Raw genomic sequence first — 23733 nt, 5'->3', positions numbered from 1 at the left:
GGATGTCCCAACTTCTCTACTTCCCACCAGCCCTAAACTCTCTCCTCCCCCAAAATTGATCAAGTGTCCCTTATCCACACTTATCTCCACCATTAAGCAAATAAAGGTAAATAGATACTTCTTTATTATTTGCCTGGTGCTTAGAACTTGAAGGTAATTCAACAAATGCTTGGGAATAAATTTCCAACTAATATACTTGCTCTTGAAGGGCAAGTAATATTTTACTCATATTTCTTATTCTAGCACCATGCAAGAAGTTAGTAGCTATCCAATAAATATATTAGCTTCAAAAATACTTTTTGTGTATATTCCATACATATCCAGCTCCTCACATCTGCACAAGAGTCAAAATATTAACTTTCTGGATAAATTAATTTATATATAATAGAAAAGGGTTGATTTGATAGGGAAAGGTGAATCTTCTAGTATAGAGAAAATATGAGAAGTTCATCCTCCTGACACTGTTCCACTTTTGCTAATTAGTTCAAAAGAAATTTTTGTTATGAAGTAGGCGAGGAGGAAGGAGACCATTTTTCTAGCCACTGTCCTCTGCTTTAGATCTGGATTAGGTTTATGCTAAAACTATAATAACCAAGAAGGCCAACCTGTGTGCCAAAGAGCCTCTAAAGTTAAACAGTGTGGGGTTCTATATGCTGTAAGCATTTCCAGCACTCTGGACAGCTGCACCTTTCTTCCACATTTTCAAAGTAGAATTTGTACTATGTCCTGCCTGTGCAGAAGACAACCTGGGGGACTGCAGGCAAATTAATTCACAAAGAGCACTAAAATTTGCTACGCATGGCAATTTCATTGTTTCATCGCTCATGTGAATTTAAAGTGTCCATTTGAGAGACACAGTTATAATTAACCTTAAAACAGGACTCTAGGGGCTCCCAGATCTGAGTCAAGGAAAACCATATAGCACTGAGGTTGAGAGAACAATAACACAGCATAAGCTCAGTCACTCACCAGCTGTGTGATCTGCAATAAGGTCCTCAGCTTCACTAAGCATTTATTTCCCAGTCTGAAAAATGGTCATTTATGGCTAAAATTAATTGGAATGGTATAGAAGTTTTCAGACACTTATTACTATAGAACCATCTCCCCTCTCCCATAATTTGAGCAGTAGAGGATGGAGGTGTGCAAATTGTTGCTTTCTCTCCAAATTAAGGTATCAAGCAACCTATTGTAGAACCATTGTATCTAAAAGAACTGCCAAACTTAAGTTTAAAGAACTGACAAGAGCCTATGGGGATACAAAACACCAGCTAGCCCTAACTGCAAGTTGATCATTTACCACTGGCTGGGTGAAACGTCAGACAATGGAGTATTTTTCCCAGGGTACTTCTCCCTTCACCTGTTCTTCCTTTCTTTTGCATGTTTATGGGAGAGGCCAGATGGTTCTATAGAAATAAACGCAATAAAAATATTTAATAGGAAAGCATTTACTGCTTATTTTATGAGTTACTTTTAAGTGTTGAATTAGTTCCATTTGCATTTGTCTTAGAGAACACTGGCCATCACTTCCTTTTTTTTAAAATTTTTTTAAAGATTTTTTATTTATTTATTTGACAGAGAGAGATGACAAGCAGGCAGAGAGGCAGGCAGAGAGAGGGGAGGAAGCAGGCTCCCTGCTGAGCAGAGAGCTGATGCGGGGCTGATCCCAGGACCCTGGGATCATGACCTGAGCCGAAGGCAGCGGCTTAACCCACTGAGCCACCCAGGTGCCCCTGGCCATCACTTCCTTGAGCTTGTTTTATAACAATAGTATTAACATCAATGAATTACAATTTACTATTGTCTAAAGACTTCTATACCATTCTAATTAATTTTAGCCACAAATTACCATTTTTCAGACTGGGAAATACATGCTTAGTGAAGCTGAGGACCTTATTGCAAATCACACAGCTGGTGAGTGACTGAGCTTATGCTGTGTGATTGTTCTCTCAACTTCAGTCCTATATGGTTTTCCTCAACTCAAATCTGGAGGCCGCTAGAGTCCTGTTTTAAGGTTAATTATAACTGATGATGAGTAACAGTGGTTTTCTCACTTTTGAGTTTTAAGAAGCTTTTATTCTTTTTCTTAAAGATTTTATTTATTTATTTGACAGAGAGAAATCACAAGTAGATGGAGAGGCAGGCAGAGAGGAGAGAGAGGGAAGCAGGCTCTCCACTGAGCAGAGAGCCCGATGCGGGACTTGATCCCAGGACTCTGAGATCATGACCTGAGCCGAAGGCAGTGGCTTAACCCACTGAGCCACCCAGGTGCCCCATAAGAAGCTTTTATTCTTAAAAGAGTGGGGAGGTGGGGTGAAGACCCAAATGGATTTTTGTTTATGTGGGTTATAATGATTGGTATTTACACTATTAGAAATTAAAACTTATAGGGTGATGCTTCTGTGGCCTTTTCTTTTCCAGTTTAAAACTAATATTTGACTTTTAAAGAGTTCATAGTGTCTACAGTATAAATATTCAATTCCCTTTTCTTTAAATTCTTAATGATTGATCTCAAAATAATGCCACAATTTAACTAGGATTACAATGCTATAACAAAATGTTCTGTTGCATAAGACAAAAATTATTCACATTTATAAAGCAGAAAGTAAAATAACTTTCATCGTATTTTCATTTTTCATTTACAGTTTTACCCAGTTCCTTCAGAGTAGATTCTTCTAGAAGTCTGAGAACTCACCATGTTCATTTCAATATCTTCAGCATGAGTCAGGGGAATAAGTCTTCTATTTTTTCTTTTAGTCAACAATCCATGGTGCTCCATGTCCATATTATTCAGCATATATTAGGATGGTCCAGGTGCTGGATTTGGTGCCATTACCTCAGAGAGGGAACAGAGAAGGGTCTTCATTTATTCCTTCTCTAATATTCTTCTGTATGTAGAAAGGAGTTTTAGGGCAACTGGGTAGTACACTTGGTTAAGTATCCAACTCTTGGTTTCAGGCTCAGGTCCTGATCTCAGGGTCATGCGTTCTTCATGGAGTCTGCTTAAATCTCTCTCTCCCTCTACCTCTGCCCTTCCTCACTGCTCTGTCTCTCTCTCTCTTTTCTATCAAATAAGTAGATTAATCTTTACCAAAAAAATATTTCTGACCTATATCATTTTCCTCCTCTCTGAAGAACTTCTCTTAACATTTCTTGCTTGGCAGAACTACTGGCAACAAATTCCCTTAATTTTTGTTTGTCTCAGAAAATTTTTATTTCTTGTATACTTTTGAAGGATAATTTTGCTGGAAATAGATTTTTAGGTTGGTGGTTTTTCATGCTTGCTTGCATGGTTTCTGAAGAGAAGTCTGATGTAATTCTTATTCTTGTCCCTCTGTATGTAGGCATTCCTCCTCATCCCCAGCTTCATTCAAGATTTTCTCTTTGTCTTTGATTTTCTGAAGTTTAAATAAAATATGCCTAAATGTATATTTTTTAAATATTTGCCTACTTAGTGTTCTCCAGGTTTCCTGGATCTATGGATTGGTGTATGTCATTTATTTTGGAAAATTCTCAACCATTACTTTAAGTATTTTTTTCTGTTCCTTTCCTTCTTCTCTTTTTGGTATTCTCATTACACATTTGTTCTACATTTTTAAATTGTCCCGCAATTCATGAATACCCTGTTATGTTTCTTTCACTATTTTTTTTTCACTTTGCTTTTTAATTTGGGAAATTTCTATTGATGTATCTTTGAGTTCACTGATTCTTTCTTTGGCTATGTCCAGTCCAATTATGAGCCCCTCAAGTTTATTCTGCATTTCTGTAACAGTGTTTCTGATTCCTGCTGTTTTCTTTGGATTCTTTTTCAGAGTGTTTATCTCTCCACTTTTACTTACATATATTTGCATGTTGTCCACTTTTCCCCATGAAGCCCTTATTTTATTAATTATAACTATTTTAAATGTCTAGTTTGATAATTCCAAAATCTCTGCCATATCTGAGTCTGATTCTAATGGCTCTATCTGTTTAGGCTGCTTTGTTTTGTTTTTAGCATGTCTTTTAAATTTTTGTTGAAACCTGGACACAATGTTCTCAGTAAAAGAATCTATGTAAATAAGCCGTGAGCAGAAGGTTTTATGTTTACCTGGCTAGGAGTTGAGCTGTATTTGCTATTTGCTCTAGCTGTAAGTGTTAAAGGTAAAAATTTCATCAGTGTCACTTTTTTTTTTTTTAAATCCGTCACAGTCTTTGTGTTTTCCTTGAAATTTCTTAAAATAGGACTAAGGCTTATAGTCTTCTCTTTGTAATCTTTTGTGCAAGAGCATTATTGAGGTGGTGGTAAGGAGTGGGGTGAAAAGTGTTTTATAGTTTCATGATTAGGTCTCTAAGCATGATACGCTCTAGTTCCATCCATGGCCTCAATCTTGTAGTGATCCTATGCCCCTGGGCTTTGACCTTCGCAAGTGCTTCTCAGCCATTTCCTGTCTCTGCTTAGGTGAGACAGGGGGACTAGAGGAAACTGGAGTTCAATAATTCTCTTCCCCCAGTACTGTCAAGTCTCTGGTAAAACCCAAAGTGGTTGGGTTCTGGTGAAATAGATTTCTTTGAGGGTAGGCTTGTGTTCAGAAGTACAAAATGCTCTCGGCATATTTCAGAATATTTCAGAAAGGCTAATTCTCCTTTCCCCAAAGGAAGCTCCCTGATCCTCATTCAGAGCTCCTGATGGGATTCATAGAGATAACTCATGGAAGTGTTGGGCCCCTAAGACTCCCAGTCCTTATTTTCAACTCTTCATCATTGTGCATATTGATCTTCCAGGAATTTGTTGATTATAATTTAATTTTTCCTACCTTGGTTGACTCCAGCAGCCAGCTTCTCCAGGGCTTTTGTTCCCAGTAAGCTGTGATTCTCTATATTCACCTGTCACCAACTTGGGAGGCATTGGTCAACCTTGTGACACAACTCTTGGATGAATCTAAGAAAAAGTCATTGGTGTTCTATTTATTCAGCTTTATTCTTCTTGGAAGTGATGACTCCCAAGTTGGAAAACAGAAGTCTCATTTAGTTTTCAAGGTATTTTTTCCTCTAAGACAAATAAGAACACACACATTCTTGAATATGTGTACTTTTGATGTACCTATGCCTGGTTTTCCATTACCAAAAGAGTAGAATAACTGAATACTAAGGTATTAAAATTTTCTTTAAAGTTTAATTCCAATGCAGTTAATACACAGTTAATACATTTTAGGTGTATACTTAGTGATTTGACAATTCCATATATTATTCAGTGCTCATCAAAATAGGTGTACTTTTCATGCCCATCACTTATTTCACCCATCCCAACAGCCAATTATCCTATGGCAACCATCTATTTATTCTCTATAGAAGAAAGATTAAAGATTTTGTTTATTTGACAGAGAGCACAAGATAGGGAAGCAGCAGGCAGAGGCAGAAGGGAGAGGGAGAAGCAGGCTCCCTGCCAAGCAAGGAGCACAATGTAGGGATCATGACCTGAGTCAAAGGCAGACATTTAACCAACTGAGCCACCCAGGTGCCCAAGAGTGTGTATATGTATGTATGTATGTATGTATATATATATATATATATATATATATATATATATATATATATATCTTTTCCCCCCTTTGTTCATTTATATTGTTTCTTAAATTATCATGTACCAGTGAAATCATATGGTATTTATTTCTTTTGGCTGACTTATTTTACTTAGCATTATATACTCTAGACCCATCTATGTTGTTACAAATGGCAATATTTCATTCTTTTTTTTATCCCTGAATAATATGCAATTGTATGTTATACCATGCCTTCTTTATTCATTCATCTACCAAGGCACACTTCCATAATTTTGCTATTATAAATAATGCTCTAATAAACATAGGTGTGCATAGATCCTTTCAAGTTAGGGTTTTCATATTCTTTGGATAAATACCAGAAATGGAATTATAGATCAAAGGTAGTTCTATTTTTAATTTTATAAGGAACCTTCATACTGTCCTCTATAGTGGCTATACGAGTTTACATTCCTCCTAAGAGTAGATGAGAGTACTTTTCTCTCAATATTCTTGCCAACACAATTTCTTATTTTTTGACATTAGGCATTCTGGCAGGTGAGAGGTGTAATTGTGATTTTGATTTGCATTTCCCTGATGATGAATAATGCTGAGCATCTTATCATGTATCTGTTAGCCCTTTGGATGTCATCTTTAGAGAAATGACTGTTCCTGTCTTCTGCCCATTTTAAGTTGGATTATTTGGTGTTGAGTTGTGTAGTTCTTTGTATATTTTGGATACTAAGCCTTTATCAGATATGTCATTTGTAAATATCTTTACCTATTCAGTAGGTTATCTTTCAGTTGTATTGTTTCCTTTGTTGTGTAGCAGGTTTTTTTTTTTTTATGTAGTCCCAATATTTTATTTTGCTTTTGCTTCCCTTGCCTCAGGAGACATATCTAGAAAAAAAGTTACAATGGCCAATATCAGAGAAATTATTGCCTCTGTTCTCTTCTAGGGTTTTTATGGTTTCAGATCTCACATATATGTCTTTACTCCATTTTGAGTTTATTTTTGTGATGGTGTAAGAAAGTGGTCCAGTTTCATTCTTTTGCCTGTAGTTGTCCAGTTTTCCAAAAACCATTTGTTGAAGAGGCTATCTTTTTCCATTGCATATTGTTGCCTCCTTTGTCATAAATTAATTTACCATATAATTATAGATTTACTTCTAGGCTTTCCATTCTGTTCTATTGATCCTCTCTGTTTTTGTGCCAGTACCATACTATTTTGATGACTACAGCTTTGTAATATAGCTTGAAACTGAAATTGTGTCACCTCCAGCTTTGTTTTATTTATTTATTTATTTATTTCATGATTTCTTTGATTATTTGGGGTCTGTAGGAATTTCAAACAAATTTTAGGTTTGTTTGTTCTAGTTTTGTGAAAAATGTCATTGGCATTGTGATAGGAATTGCATTAAATCTCTAGATTGCTTTGGGTTGTATGGACATTTTAACAATATTTGTTCTTCCAATCCATAAGCATGGAATGACTTCCATTTGTTTCTGTTTTCTTTAATTTCTTTCATTGTTGTTTTATAATTCTCAGTACAGGCCTTTGAACTCCTTGGGTAAGTTTATTCCTAGGTATTTTATTATTTTGGGGCAATTGTAAGTAGGATCGTTTTTTTAGTTTCTCTTTCAATTCATCACCAGTGTATAGAAATGCAGTGGATATCTGTATATTAATTTTTTTTTAATCCTGCAACTTTACTGAGTTTATTTATCTGTTCTAGTAGGATTTTTGTGACATCTTTAGGGTTTCTATATATAGTATCATGTCCTCTGTTAAACGGTAGAAGTTCTATTTCTTCCTCACCAATTATACACCTCTTATTTTTTTGTTCTCTGATTGCTTGTGTATAACTTCCAGTACTATGCTGAATGAGTGGTAAGAATGCACATACTTCTGTTGTTCCTGACCTTAGAGGGAATTTTTTTTGTTTTTCACAAATAGTATGGTACTGGCACATTGAGTATGAGGTAAGTGATGTGTTTTTCATTTGTAGACTTTTTTGAGATATGTTTCCTCTAAACCTACAAGCTTGCTATCATAATTGGATGTATTTTTTCAAATTTTTTTTCTGCATCTATTCAATCAATCATATGATTTGTGTTCTTTCTCTTCCATTTTGATCTTCACTCTCTCTCTTTCTCATCTCTCTGTGTCTCTGTCTGTCCCTCTTTTTTTCTTTCTTTTTTTTGTGATGAATCTGGCTAAAGTTTTATCAATTTTGTTGAACTTTTCAAAAAACCATCTCCTGGTTTCATTGATCTGTGCTATTGTTTTGTTTGTTTTCAGTTTCTATTTTGTTTATTTCTGGTCTAATCTTGACAGTTTCCTTTCTTCTACTTGTTTTCAATTGTGTTCCTCTTTTTCTAGATTGTAAAATTGGGTTGTTTATTTGAGATTTTTCTTGCTTCTTGAGGTATGCCTGTATTGCTATAAACTTCCATCTCAGAACATCTTTTGCTGCATCCTAAAGATTTTGGACCACTGTGTTTTCATTTTCTTTGTCTCCCTGTAATTTTTATTTCCTCTTTGATTTCTTGGTTGATTCATTCATTGCTTCATAGCATGTTATTTTACCTTGATATGTCTGTGCTCTTTCTAGATTTTTTTTCTTGTGGTTGATTTCTAGTTTCATAGCATTATGGTCAGGAAATATGCATGGTATAACTGATATTTTTGAATTTGTTGAGACTTATTTTGTGGACTAATATGTGATATATTCTGGAGAATATTATATGTGCACTTGAAAAGAATGTGTATTCTGCTGTTTTAGCATGAAATGTTCTGAGTGTATCTGTTAAATCCACTGGTCCAATGTGTGATTCAATTCCCTGTTTCCATGTTGAATTTCTGTTTGGATGACCTCTCCAGTGATGTAAGTGAGGTGTTAAATCCCTCTTCTATACTCATTTTATTATCAATTACTACCTTTATGTTTGTTATTAATCATATTATGCATTTGTTTATTCTTGTGTTGAGTGCATAAATATTTACATTTGCTATACCTTCTTGTTGGGTTTTCCTCTATATTATCAAGTAGGGCCCTATTTTGTCTCTTATTATCTTCTTTGTTTTATTTTTTAATTTTTTAAAAAGATTTTATTTATTTACTTGACAGACAGGGATTACAAGTAGGCAGGGAGGCAGGCAGAGAGAGAGGAGGAAGCAGGCTCCCTGTGAAGCAGAGAATTCGATGCAGGGCTCAATCCCAGGACCCTGGGATCATAACCTGAGCCGAAGGCAGAGACTTTAACCCACTGAGCCACCCAGGTGCCCCATCATCTTTGTTTTAAAGTCTGTTTTGTTCAATATAAGATTCTCTAATGCAGCTTTCTTTTCAAACTTATTTGCATGATGAGTATTTGCCCATCTTTTACTTTCAATTTGTGTGTATCTTTAGGTATATGAAATGAGTCTCTTGTAGGCAGCATGTAGGTTTTTATTTTTGTTTTATCCATTCCATCACCCTACGTCTTTTGATTGATGCATTTAGTTTATTGATATTCAACATAATTATTTGAAGGTATGTACTTACTGCCATTTTGTTGCTTGGTTCATGGTTCTTTTTATAGATCTTCTTTGTTCCTTTCTTCCTTGTTCACTTCTCTCACAATAATTTACCTCTCTTTAGTGATTTACTTGGATTGTTCTCTCCTTACTTTTTGTATAAATATTACTGTTCTTTGATTTTGCATTACCAAGAGGTTTGTATATAACATCTGCATACAACAGTCTATATTAAGTTGATGTTTGCTTAAGTTTGAACCCATTTTTGTCTCATCTCCCTGTCATGTTTTAGGTATTTAATGCCATACTTTACATCCTTTTCTTTTGTGAGTCCTTTGATTGATTTTTACAAATATGCTTACTTTTACTGCTTTTGTGCTTCCTGCTTTTCTTAACTTACAACCTTTCCTTTCCACTAGAAGAGTTACCTTCAACATTTCTTGTTGGATTGTCTTAGTGTCATGAACTCATTTAATTTTTATATGGGAAATTCTTTATTTCTCCTTCTATTCTGAATGATAGCTCTGCTGGATACACTATTTTAAGTTGCAAGGTGTTTTTTTCTTTTTTCTTTTTTCAGCATTTTGAATATATCATGCCACTCATATCTGGCTTGCAAATTTTCTGCTGAAAAATCAAGCTTGCAGGGGCACCTGGGTGGCTCAGTCATTAAGCATATGCCTTCATCTAAGGTCATGATCTGAGGGTCCTGGGATGGAACCCTGCATCCAGTTCCCTGCTCAGCAAGGAGCCTGTGTCTCTCTCTCCTCCCCACTCCTGCTCCCTCTCATTATCTGTATCTCTCTCAAATAAATAAATAAACTCTTTAAAAATAATCAGGCTGACAACCTAACAGGGTTTTCATTGTATGGTACTGTTTTCTCTTGTTTCTTTAAAATATTCTCTCTTTACTACTACCTTTTAGCAGTTTTAATTACTGTGTGTCTTGGTGTGGACCTCTTTTGGTTGATTTTATTGAGCCATCTCTGTGCCGTCTCATTCTGCATTTCTATTTCCTTCCCCATATTCAGGAAGTTTTCAGCTATTATTTCCTCAAATAAATTTTCTGCCCCCTTTTCTCTCTTCTTCTTCTGGGATCTCTATAATGTCAATGTCATTATGCTTCATGGTGTCACTGGTTTCCCTAAGTCTATTCTCACTTTGCCTAATTTCTTTCTTTCTTTTTTTTTTCCACCTGTGCAGTTTGCTTATTTTCCATCGCTCTGAGGCCATTAATTCATTCTTCTGCTTCCTCTAGTCTGGTATTTATCCTATCTAGTGTACTTTAAACTCCATTTATTGTGCTCTTCATTTCTGATTGGTTCTTCTTTATCTGTTTGTGAGGGTCTCACTGACGTCCTCCACTCTTTTCTCAAACCCAGTATCTTCATGATCATTACTTTAAATTCTCTATCAGGCATATTACTCATCCCTATTTCATTTAGCTCTCTCGCTGTGATTTTGTCCTCTTCTTTGATATTTTTTCTGTCTCCTCATTTTGTCTAACTATCTATGTATGTTTCCAGATATTAAGAAAGTTAGCTATGTCTCCTTCTCTTGAAAGTAGTGTCCTTATGAAGAAGAGGTCCTGTGGTGCTCTGCAGTGTCCTTTCCCTTGTTCACCAGAACCTGGCATTTCAGGCGTGTTTCCTGTGTGTTGCATGTACCCTGATGTTATGGCTGAGCCATTTTTCCTTTAGTCCAGTTGTCTGTGATGGCTCTCTTTACTTGTTGTGGGAAGGTTTCAGTCCCTGTGGTGTTAGTAGACTAGTCTGGGGCCACCTTGGGCTGAAGTTGAGTCAGCCCAGTTTTTTGTCAGAGAAGTAATAGCACAAAATTGCAGAGTGTTTTCCCTTGAGAAGCTTTCATTGGTGGGTGGGGCTACATTCAGACCAGCTGTTTGCTACCAGCCTACTTCTGGGTTGGGTGGTCTTACTGTTGTGTGTAGTTATCTTTCACTCTCCCTTGGGCAGGACTCAGTATGGAGTGGTGCTGGCTCTTGTCAAGGCTGCTTGCACATTGCCAGTTTTGTGAAACTGCTTTGGTTGGTGTCTGCCAAGAGCGTATTGGAGGAGACAAATCTGCAGTGTGCACAGAAGAAGGATGCATGCTGATTTGCAAGGTCTTCATACTTGTCTTCTAGGGGAGGGTATCTGCAGTCAGAGGCCCACCTGGATGGAGGGAGTGGGGCACACTGTTAATCAAGTTAGGTAGTGAGGTGGCTGTGTGTTTATACTGGGAGACATGGGGACTGAAATGGTGCCTGCCATTTCCTTTGTTCCTGCAGGATTCTGCCAGTGACCTAATCCCTCTAGGACATGCTCTGAGATGAGTAAACAACTTTCTTACCCATATGCCTCACACGTTTTTCAAGCTGCAACTTCTATGCTGTATCTTGTGGAACTATTTGTTCTGTTGTCTCTTTAAGGGTAGGGATTCTTTCCTATGGACCTCCCCCTCTCCCAGAGCCAAGCCCACTGATTTTTTAAAATCCCAGGTTAAAATCCCACTGATTATAAGTACTTACAAAATTTCGCCCCTCTGGTTTTCAAAGCCATATATTATGGTGATTTGTCTTGTCCTTTCAGGTTCCCCAGTGTGAGGGCCTGTTTCTCTTTCCTCTCTTTACCCATGACATCCCTTCTAGCTGCGGATAATCCCAAGGGACTGTTTAGGAACTGTGTCTCTGTCCTTCCTATGCTCTTCCATGTGGCCGCTTTTCTACACTTAGTTTAGTGGGGTTTGTTTTGCCAGTCTTGGAGTCATTTTCTGGGCTATTTACATTGATGCAAGTGTTATTTAGTATTATCTATGGGTTTAGGTGTGCTTAGGGTCCTCCTACTCTTGTTATCTTCCCAGCTATCCCAGGGTATGCTAATTTTTAGATCTAGTATATGCCACCAAACTCAGTGTGCTTCCTCCTGTAGAAAATGAGTTGTTGTTCTGAATCCATGTGAACACTGAGGGGTTGTCAGTCTTTTCAATTTTAGCTGGTGTTGTATGTGTGGTGGTGCCTCATTATTGTGATTTTCATTTGCTCTGATATATTTATTAATGAAGCTTCAACTCCCCTGGTTGACTTGAAATGGCTATTGTCTGAGGGCTTTAAATTGTCTGAGGGCTTATTTTCTGTGTCAATAAGCTGTAATAATTGACATTATTTTTAAATATGAGGATATATTATTATAATAAAAGTGAATATGACTTAGAAAAATCTATCCTAGGGCACCTGGGTGGCTCAGTGGGTTAAAGCCTCTGCCTTCAGCTCAGGTCATGATCCCAGAGTCCTGGGATCGAGCCCCGCATTGGGCTCTCTGCTCAGCAGGGAGCTTGCTTCCTCCTCTCTCTCTGCCTGCCTCTCTGTCTACTTGTGATCTCTGTCTGTCAAATAAATAAATAAAATCTTTAAAAAAAAAAGAAAAATCTATCCTAGTTTTATAAATTCACTAGTATGGCAAGATTTCCATTTTATTTCATAATAAATGTGTTATCCTGAATGGAATCCAACATTCTACCAAAACAGGCATAAAGCTGCCCAGACACTTAAGTATTCCTGTGAGTCAGTCAGTGTGCAAGATTGAAGTGTCTAGCAGGCAGTTGAACTTGTGTGGCTTCTAGGTGAATCTAACTGCTGCTTCATTTTCCAGGAGTACAGGGGTTCAGAAGTGTCCTTCTCCCAGTGAAACTACTCGTGGCCCAATATCTCAGGGTGCTCACATTTGCTCTTTGGGATTGCAATACCATCCAAATTGGGAGCATTTAAGGTGGAAGTGGAGGGCAAGGTATATCTACTAATTACATAGAGTAATAGCTGGTGGGCCAAGCATGGGGAGAGACTTTGGTTGAGGAAACAGAGTGTACAAACTATATAAGAATACGAAGTGGAGTTGGGAGACAGCTCAAAGATGTACATCTGTGCTCCACTTTAAGTGAAGTGATATTAAATAGGAGCACTGTATGAGATTTGAATTTAGGGCTTAATATTCTTTTTGTTTGGGGAATGATGTGGTCCATATCTGTTAACCCTGATCTGAGTTTCAAAGTTCTGAGTAACAGTGTCTTCCTCCAGGAATCCAGACATTTTCAATTCTAGGAAGTAGTGGTAAATATGGAGTAATATTAGACTTATTCTCCAGAAATCTCTTGCTTGATATTCCACTGCTGACAACATGTCTTTTCTGGTACTGAGATCAACAGCAGGAAGGAGCACTCCATGCATGAGCCTATACTTCTGGGGTTTTAATGGGCTTCAGGAAACTTCTTTGTGAGCAGTAATGAATCAGCTGGAAATAAGAGCTGGAATTAAGACAGATTCTTTACCATTGGCCTGGTGCTGAATGACTTGGATGGACACTTGCTGTGGCAATAATAAGTCTTTAGTGATGCAAACTGGTAACTGCTCAGGACCAAGGGGTCTGAGATTTATAATCATACATCACTGAGTTTTTGAAAGCTTAAAATCAAGCCAATAATTAAAAGATACTGACTCCTAATATTTGTTGTTGAGAGATTTTTGGTTTTGTTTTACTTTCTTTTTAATCAGGGGAAATGATAGTGGGGGGAGAAGGAAAAGAAGGAAACCCTAATGAGCATCAGAGTCATTAATTATTGAAAATATCCTATGGGATTACTCTGACTTACAATTTTGGTTAAAATTGGAGTCAAATCATCACTTTTAAAGTTCAGATTTCTATTTTGGTTGCTTAAGGTTATTCATTAACACTTTAATTAGAAAACTGTGGTAGAGTACACTGTATGATTTAGTTTTAAACCCTCATTCGATCATTTGCCCTATTCTTCATTCTAAAAAAAAAGGGAAAATGGGTCTATTGAATATATATTATTTATGATTCATGAGAGCAAGAACTATATCTTCCTTATTTATTGCTGATTTCAAAGCTTAGTACAGTGTCCAACACATACTTAGTTCTCAGTAAATATCAATTAAATGAATTTCTATCTTCCATATTACCTTGCTTCCTAAACCAAATACTAAGAGCTTCACATAACCGCAGCTCTGGTAAGTTTGACACCAGTTTTCCTTGTGGAGTGACATTTATTTTTAGGCACCAACTTACTTATTTAGATTGAAGTTAAAGAAAACAAATGAAATGACAAATGAAAATTACGTGTTGTGGTCCAGCAGTCTGCTAGCTGTCGCGGGCTCCACGCGGGGGGTGGGGGGGTGAGGGGGTGAATGGGTGGGGGGCGGACGGGCCGGGCACCCCCAAGGGGCGGAGGAGAGCTCTTTTTCCTCTGTCCTCTTTCCCCCCACTACGCACTCCCGGGCACCCTCAAACCAGGTCGCGCTGCTTCCCTTTCCCTCTTGCCTCGTCCCCTGGCAAACTTTCGGTCCCTCCCCCGCTGGTCACCCATTATTCTTCGTGGCCGCCCTGAGGGCTCCTCCGGATCTCCCTGCCTGCAATTTGGACCATTACAGGATCCAGAAACATGTCAACCACATTTCTGTCCGCCTTCTACAATATCGACTTCTTGTGCAAGACAGAGAAATCCCTGGCCAACCTCAATCTGAACATGCTGGACAAGAAGGCGGTGGGGACGCAGGTGGTCGCGGCCCCTAGCTCGGGCTTCACGCTGTGCTTTCTCCGATGGCACTGGGCCAGCAACTTGCAGGCGCTCGCCCACCCCACGCCTAGCCCGGGCAGCTGCTCCCCCAAGTTCCGGGGCGCGGCTAACAGCAGCAGCTGTGGCAGCGGGGCGGAGGGCGGCCGGGTCTCCTATGTCACACTCAAGGAGCCATCATGGGGCGGAGGCACGGCCCTGAAGAACTAGGAGAACAAATTTGGCGGCCAATCGTTCAGCGAGAATGGCGAGTGCAGCCAGCACCTCTTGCACCTGCAGCAGCAGCAGCAGCAGAAGCGGGGCGGAGGCTCCCAGATCAACTCCCAGGCACTACAAGACTGAGCTCTGCTGGCCCTTCCAGGAAAGCGGCACGTGCAAGTATGGTGAGAAGTGCCAGTTCGCGCACTGCTTCTACGGGCTACGCAGCCTGACCCAGCACCCCAAGTACAAGACCGAGCTGTGCCGCACCTTCCACACACCATCGGCTTCTGCCCCTACGGGCCGCGCTGCCACTTCATCCACAATGCAGATGAGCGGCGGCCCGCGCCGTGTGGGGGCGCCTCTGGGGACCTGCGCGCCTTAAGCGCGCGGGACACGCTGCACCTGGGCTTCCCGCGGAAGCCGCGGCCCAAGCTGCATCACAGCCTCAGTTTCTCAGGCTTCCCATCGGGCCACCACCAGCCCCCGGGGGGGCCGCGAGTCGCCGCTGCTGCTCAACAGCCCCACGTCGCGCACGCCGCCGCCGCCACCTTCTTGCTCCTCAGCCTCATCCTGCTCCTCTTCTGCTTGGTCCTGCTCCTCTGCCTCCGCAGCCTCCACGCCCTCGGGTGCTGCGACGTGCTGTGCCTCGGCGGTGGCTGTGGCCGCAGCGGCGCTGCTGTACAGCACAGGGGGCGCCGAGGATCTGCTAGCGCCCAGAGCCCCAAGCGCGGCCTCCTCTTTGGTCTTGTGCGCCAGCAACAACGCTTGGGAGAATAACTGCTGAATTTTTAGCTGTTTTGAATTGATTTGCACCAGTGCACCACAACTCAATATGAAAAAACCATTTAACTTATTTATTATTTTGTGAAAAGTATACATTGAAATTTTTGTTCATACTGTATTTATCAAGTATGATGAAAAGCAATAGATATATATTCTTTTATTATGTTAAATTATGATTGTCATTATTAATTGGCAGAATGTGGCGTGTATGTTCTTTTCACAATAATATAGGCCTTTTGTAACTTCACTTGGTTATTTTATTGTAAATGAGTAAAAAAATCTTAATTTAAGAGATTGCATGTAATATTTATTTCATTAATTTCTTTCCTTGTTTACGTAAATTTGGAAAGATTGCATGATTTCTTTACAGAAATCTATCCTGATGCTGTGGAAGTAGTTTGAGGAATATCTTATGAGTTTTCTTAGAATGTATAATGGTTTTAGCTCATCCAACTTTAAAAAAAAAAAAAGTTGACCACATACTTTGCAAGCAGGCTTAAATGTGGAATGTTTTTTGTCATTCCAGCTTTTTAAATTAGCAAGAAGAAAAATGTTTTTTGTTTATCCCACCAATTCTACTGTGACCTACTCTGCATTTAAAGACATGTAGCAATAATGGGGTGGGAGAGTTAGTTTCACAGTGCCTTTGGCCAACTGCACGAAAGGAGAAGATATTTACCACTTTCTAATATAGATCTAAAGTGAAGAGGCCACCTCTTAGTGCTAAGAATGGTATGTAGTACATGAATGTGCCTTGTTTTCACTACAGAAAATTCCAAAACTTGTACTTTTTTTTTTTTTTTTTTTTTTTTTTTGCGTGTGTAGGTAGGCGGGAATGCTTTCCTGGACAGCGAATGAATGAGCAGTAGCTTTAGTTTGTATGTAGGTACATATGGGGCACTATGTATGTATGTACTCGGGACTATTTTGACAGAAGTAGGTTTTTGAATGTAACAAGATAAGTCAACTTGAGTTGTAATCTATTTTGGGGAATCAGTTCACTACAAATTGTGACTGTAAACATTGTACTGTAAATGTTTTGTATTTTTCCCCCAATAAATTTTTTGGGAAAACAAAAAACAAACAAATAAAAAAAAACAACAAAAAAAGAAAATAACGTGTTGTGGACCCATTTAGTCAGTGTTTTATTTATATCAGCCATTCTTAATTTTTTAAAAGATTATTTTTATTTTTATTTTTTTAAAGATTTTATTTATTTATTTGACAGACAGAGATCACAAGTAGGCAGAGAGGCAGGCAGAGAGAGAGAGAGAGAGAGAGAGAGAGAGAGAGAAGCAGGCTTCCTGCGGAGCAGGGAGCCCGATGCGGGGCTCGATCCCAGGACCCTGAGATCATTACCCGAGCCAAAGGCAGGAGCCCAAACCACTGAGCCACCCAGGCGCCCCTAAAGATTATTTTTAGGTTTAAAGCAAATATGAGAGAAAGGTACAAAGATTTCCCTTCTACCCTTGTCCTCCCCACATTATCAACATCCCCCCACCCAGATTAGTACATTGGTTATAACTGAGGACCCCAGATCATTACCACCCAAAGTCCACAGTTTATAATAGGGTTCACTCTTGGTGTATGTTCTGGGGGTTTGGACAAATGTATAATGATATGTATTTACCACTGTAGTATACAGCATTGTTTCACTACCCTAAAATCCTGGTAATTCACCTATTAATCTGTCCCCCAACCCCTGGCAACCACTGATCTTTTTTTACTGTCTCCATAATTTTGCTTTATCCAGAATATCCTTACAATCATACAGTGTATAGTCTTTTCATATTGGCTTTTTTCAGTTAGTAATATGCATTTAACTTTCCTCTGTGACTTTTCATAGCTTGATGGGTCATTTCTTTTTAGTGTTGAACAATATTCCATGGTTTAGATGTATCATAGTTTATCCATTTACCCACTGAAGAACATCTTAGTTGCTTCTAAGTTTTGGTAATTATGAATAATGTTGCTATAAACATTTAAGTATGGGGTGGTGGGGGTATAAGTTTCCAAATGCTTTGAGTAAATATCAAGTAATGTAATGACTAGGTTGTGTGGTAAAAGTATGTTCAGCTTGGAAAATAAACAAACAAACACACCAAATAGTCATTCAAAGTGAATCCACTGTTTTGTATTCCCACCAGAATAAATGAGAATTCCTGTTGCTCCACAGCCTTACCAGCCTTTGCTGTTGTCAATGTTCCAGATTTTGGCCTTTCTAATAGGTGTATAGTGGTATCTTATTGTTATAATTCACATTTTCTGATGACATATGATGTGCAGAATTTTTTTTCATGTTTATTTGCCATTTATATCTTTTCTTTGGTGAGGTGTCTGTTAAAGTCATTGGTTTATTTTCAGTCTCTCTCCCCCTCCCCACTTTTTTTAAAAGATTTTATTTATTTATTTATTTGACAGAGAGAGATCATAAGTAGGCAGAAAGGAAGGCAGAGAGAGAGAGAGAGGAGGAAGCAGGCTTCTTGCTGAGCAGAGATCCCAGGACCCTGGGATCATGACCCGATCCAAAGGCAGAGGCTTAACCTACTGAGCCACCCAGATGCCCTTTTTTTTTTTTTTTTTTTTTTTTTTTTTGGTTATTATCCTCTTGAGTTTTAAAAAAGGGTTCTTTATATATTTTGAATAATAGCTCTTTATCAGGTATATCTTTTATAAATATTTTCTCTAAATCTGTAGTTTCTTTTTTCATTCTTTCAAAAATATCTTTCATAGATAGACCAGAAATTAATTTTATTTCATCTTTATTCCTTTCATCAGATTTTTTTTGTTTCTTCATGTAGATTTTGTACTTTTCATATATCTAAATATTTCATTTTTTATGATTCTAATGTAAATGATGTTACATTTTCAGTTTCAAATTTCACCTATTAATTGCTGTTGGTATACAGGGAAGCTATTAACTTATGTACATCAATATTATATCTTAAAACCTTATAATAATCATTTATTAGTTCTAGAATATTTTTATGGATTCATTTGGATTTTTACATAGATAATAATGCCAAACAAGACTTTTTTATTTCTTCCTTACCTGTCTATATACTTTTAATTTCCTTTCATTATTATACTGCATTAGCTAATACTTCTAGTGCAGTATTGAAAAAGATTGGTGAGAGGAGACACCCCTGCCTTATTCCTGATCTTAGTGGGAAAGCTTCTGGTTTCTCATCATTAAGTATAGTGTTAGCTGTAGAGTTTTTTTTAATAGATATTCTTTATCAGGTTGAGGAAATTCCCCTCTATTCCTAGTTTACTGGGAGTTTTTATCATGAATGGGTATTGGATTTTGTCAAATACTTTTTTTCCGCATTTATTGATATTATTTGATATGATCGTGTGATTTCATTTAGCCTGTTGCTGTGAAGTATTACATTAATTGATTTTCAGATGGTAAACCAATCTTGCATACCTGTAATAAATCCCATTTGGTCATGGTTTTTATTTGGTCATGGTTTGTATGTATCCAGCATGTGGTCTATCTCAAATAATGTTCCCTGTGAGCTTGAGAAGAATGTCCATCTGCTGTTAGATGAAATAGTCTATGGATGTCCATTATAGCCAGGTGATTAATAGCAATGTTGATTCCATTTGTGTCCTTACTGATTTTCTGCCTGCTAGATCTATCCATTTCTGATAGAGGAGTGCTGAAGTCTCCAATTATAAATAATGTATTCATCTATTTCTCTTAGTACTTCTACAAGTTTTTGCCTCATAAATTTTGGCCTCATATATTTTGATGATCGTTTACTAAGTTCACACACACTAAGAACTGTTATGTTTCCTTGGAGACTGACTTCACTTGCTTCCAAGTTTATTCAGTCTAATATTAGTATTATAATCTTTATTAGCATTAAATATATTTCTCTATTAACTTACTTTTAATTTACATATGTCTTTATGTTTTTTTTTAACTTTATTTATTTATTTGACAGAGAGAAATCACAAGTAGATGGAGAGGCAGGCAGAGAGAGAGAGAGGGAAGCAGGCTCCCTGCTGAGCAGAGAGCCCGATGCGGGACTCGATCCCAGGACCCTGAGATCATGACCTGAGCCGAAGGCAGCGGCTTAACCCACTGAGCCACCCAGGCACCCCTGTCTTTATGTTTTACAGTTGTTTTCTTATGGGGTGCCTGGGTGGCTCAGTGGTTGGGTATCTGCCTTCAGTTCAGGTTGTGGTCCTCGGGTCCTGGGATGGAGCCCCACATAGGGCTCTCTGCTCAGCAGGAGACCTGCTTCTCCCTCTCCCACTCCCCCTGCTTGTGTTCCCTCTCTTGCTGTGTCTCTCTCTGTCAAATAAATACATACAATTTTAAAAAATCAATAAACAAACAAATAAATAAATAAAGTTGTTTTCTTACAGACTACATAGAGTTGGGATTTTATAAATCCATTCCAACGATTTTTTAATTGTCATATTTAGATGATTGACATTCAAGGTGATTACTGACATAATGGGATTAATATTTATCATGTTACTATTTTCTATCTGTCACCCCAATATTTTCTATTTTTGTCTTCCACTCCTTTCTGTCATGTTGTTTTTAATTAAGCATTTTTCTTTTGTTCCAAGTTATCTCTTTTCTTAACATATTAACTATATTTTCTTTTAGTTTTTTTTTTTAGTGGTTGCCATAGAATTTGCAATATACATTTACAGCTAATCAAAGGTAATTTTCAAATAACACCATACAGCTTCACAGATAGTGTAAGTAACCTATAATAATGAAACACACCTCACATGAACTTCCCATCTTCTGTCAGTGCTTTCATTCACTTTATTTTATATAAGCATACATAAGCATATGTTGTATGTTAGATACAGAAACAAGTATATATCATCAAATGCATTGTTGTATTTTGAACAAACAAATTATATATTAACAAAGAGATACTGTTATATACTCTGTAATATATATATAACAAATAAAAACTGTAATATACTCTACATAATGAGTAATAAATAAGCCACAGAGATCTAATGCACAATAAAATGAATATAGACAACAATATTGTACTCCATTTAAGTAATATAATAAATATCACTACAATGGCAATCATATTACAATATGTAAGTGTATCAAAGTTACATGCTGTACACCTTATAAATTTCATGATAGACAAAATTAATTTTTTTAAATAAAGAAAAACAAAATTTTTGTTTTATTTTCATTTATTCCTTCTCTAATAATTTCCCTCTTTAAGTAGATCTGAGTTTTTGATATCTATAATTTTCCTTCTTTCTATAGAATTTTTTAATAAATGTTTCTTGAAATGTAAGTCTATGAGAAATAAAGTCCCTCAATTTGTGTTGCAAAAGCCTTAATTTTTCATTTATGAAGTATAAATATTTTTCTTTTTTTAAATTTTTTATTTTTCATAAACATATATTTTTATCCCCAGGGGTACAGGTCTGTGAATCACCAGGTTTACACACTTCACAGCACTCACCAAAGCACATACCCTCCCCAATGTCCATAATCCCACCCCCTTCTCCCAAACCCCCTCCCCTCAGCAACCCTCAGTTTGTTTTGTGAGATTAAGAGTCACTTATGGTTTGTCTCCCTCCCAATCCCATCTTGTTTCATTGATTCTTCTCCTACCCACTTAAGCCCCCATGTTGCATCACCACTTCCTCATATCAGGGAGATCATATGATAGTTGTCTTTCTCTGCTTGACTTATTTCACTAAGCATGATACGCTCTAGTTCCATCCATGTTGTCGCAAATGGCAAGATTTCATTTCTTTTGATGGCTGCATAGTATTCCATTGTGTATATATACCACATCTTCTTGATCCATTCATCTGTTGATGGACATCTAGGTTCTTTCCATAGTTTGGCTATTGTGGACATTGCTGCTATAAACATTCGAGTGCACGTGCCCCTTTAGATCACTACGTTTGTATCTTAAGGGTAAATACCCAATAGTGCAATTGTGGGCAGTTCTATTTTCAACATTTTGAGGAACCTCCATGCTGTTTTCCAGAGTGGCTGCACCAGCTTGCATTCCCACCAACAGTGTAGGAGGGTTCCCCTTTCTCCGCATCCTCGCCAGCATCTGTCATTTCCTGACTTGTTGATTTTAGCCATTCTGACTGGTGTGAGGTGATATCTCATTGTGGTTTTGATTTGTATTTCCCTGATGCCCAGTGATATGGAGCACTTTTTCATGTGTCTGTTGGCCATCTGGATGTCTTCTTTGCAGAAATGTCTGTTCATGTCCTCTGCCCATTACTTAATTGGATTTTTTTTTCCTTTGGTGTTGAGTTGGCTAAGTTCTTTATAGATTCTGGACACTAGTCCTTTATCTGATATGTCATTCGGAAATATCTTCTCCCATTCTGTCAGTTGTCTTTTGATTTTGTTAACTGTTTCCTTTGCTGTGCAAAAGCTTTTGATCTTGATGAAATCCCAATAGTTCATTTTTTCCCTTGCTTCCCTTGCCTTTGGCGTTGTTCCTAGGAAGATGTTGCTGCAGCTGAGGTCGAAGAAGTTGCTCCCTGCATTCTCCTCAAGGAATTTGATGGATTCCTTTCTCACATTGAGGTCCTTCATCCATTTTGAGTCTATTTTTGTGTGTGGTGTAAGGAAATGGTTTAATTTCATTTTTTTTTTTTTTTTGCATGTGGCTGTCCAATTTTCCCAGCACCATTTATTGAAGAGGCTGTCTTTTTTCCATTGGACATTCTTTCCTGCTTTGTCGAAGATTAGTTGACTGTAGAGTTGAGAGTCTATTTCTGGGCTCTCTATTCTGTTCCATTGATCTATGTGTCTGTTTTTGTGCCAGTACCATGCTGTCTTGATGATGACAGCTTTGTAATAGAGCTTGAAATCCGGAATTGTGATGCCACCAACGTTGGCTTTCTTTTTCAAAATCCCTTTGGCTATTCGAGGTCTTTTCTGCTTCCATATAAATTTTAGAATTATTTGTTCCATTTCTTTAAAAAGATGGATGGTACTTTGATAGGAATTGCATTAAATGTGTAGAATGCTTTAGGTAGCATAGACATTTTCACAATATTTATTCTTCCAATCCAGGAGCATGGAACATTTTTCCATTTCTTTGTGTCTTCCTCAATTTCTTTCATGAATACTTTGTAGTTTTCTGAGTATAGATTCTGTGCCTCTTTGGTTAGGTTTATTTCTAGGTATCTTATGGTTTTGGGTGCAATTGTAAATGGGATTGACTCCTTAGTTTGTCTTTCTTCTGTCTTGCTGTTGGTGTAGAGAAATGCAACTGATTTCTGTGCATTGATTTTATATCCTGACACTTTACTGAATTACTGTACAAGTTCTAGCACTTCTGGAGTGGAGTCTTTTGGGTTTTCCACATATAGTATCATTTCATCTGTGAAGAGTGATAATTTGACTTCTTCTTTGCCGATTTGGATGCCTTTAATTTACTTTTGTTGTCTGATTGCTGAGGCTAGGACCTCTATTACTATGTTGAATAGCAGTGATGATAATGGACATCCCTGCCGTGTTCCTGACCTTAGCGGAAAAGCTTTCAGTTTTTCTCCATTGAGAATGATATTTGCGGTGGGTTTTTCATAGATGGCTTTGATAATATTGAGGTATGTGCCCTCTGTGCCTACACTTTGAAGACTTTTGATCAGGAAGGGATGCTGTACTTTGTCAAATGCTTTTCCAGCATCTATTGAGAGTATCATATGGTTCTTGTTCTTTCTTCTATTGATGTGTTGTATCAGATTGACTGATTTGCGGATGTTGAACCAACCTTGCAGCCCTGGAATAAATCCCACTTGGTCATGGTGAATAATCTTTTTAATGTACTGTTGAATCCTATTGGCTATTATTTTGTTGAGTATTTTCGCATCTCTGTTCATCAAGGATATTCGTCTATAGCTCTCTTTTTTGATGGGATCCTTGTCTGGTTTTGGGATCAAGGTGATGCTGGCCTCATAAAATGAGTTTGGAAGTTTTCCTTTCATTTCTATTTTTTGGAACAGTTTCAGGAGAATAGGAATTAGTTTAAATGTTTGGTAGAATTCCCCCGGGAAGCCGTCTGGCCCTGGGCTTTGGTTTGTTTGGAGATTTTTAATGACTGTTTCAATCTCCTTACTGGTTATGGGTCTGTTCAGGCTTTCTAATTC

The 23733-nt window shown here is 37.8% G+C and overlaps 1 pseudogene across 1 annotated transcript; it reads left to right on the top strand.

Annotated features, from left to right (window-relative positions):
- Window positions 1-14439: 14439 nt before the first annotated feature.
- Window positions 14440-15601, top strand: LOC309858245 (mRNA decay activator protein ZFP36L2 pseudogene; annotated as a pseudogene). Its single transcript has one exon. The product of its transcript is annotated as an mRNA decay activator protein ZFP36L2 pseudogene (transcript).
- Window positions 15602-23733: the final 8132 nt, after the last annotated feature.

Source organism: Mustela nivalis (assembly GCF_964662115.1).
Source record: "Mustela nivalis genome assembly, contig: HAP1_SCAFFOLD_2094, whole genome shotgun sequence".
Classification (NCBI taxonomy): domain Eukaryota; kingdom Metazoa; phylum Chordata; class Mammalia; order Carnivora; family Mustelidae; genus Mustela; species Mustela nivalis.
The sequence above is the reverse complement of the archived record's forward strand: the minus strand, read 5'-3'. Positions and strand labels throughout refer to the sequence as shown.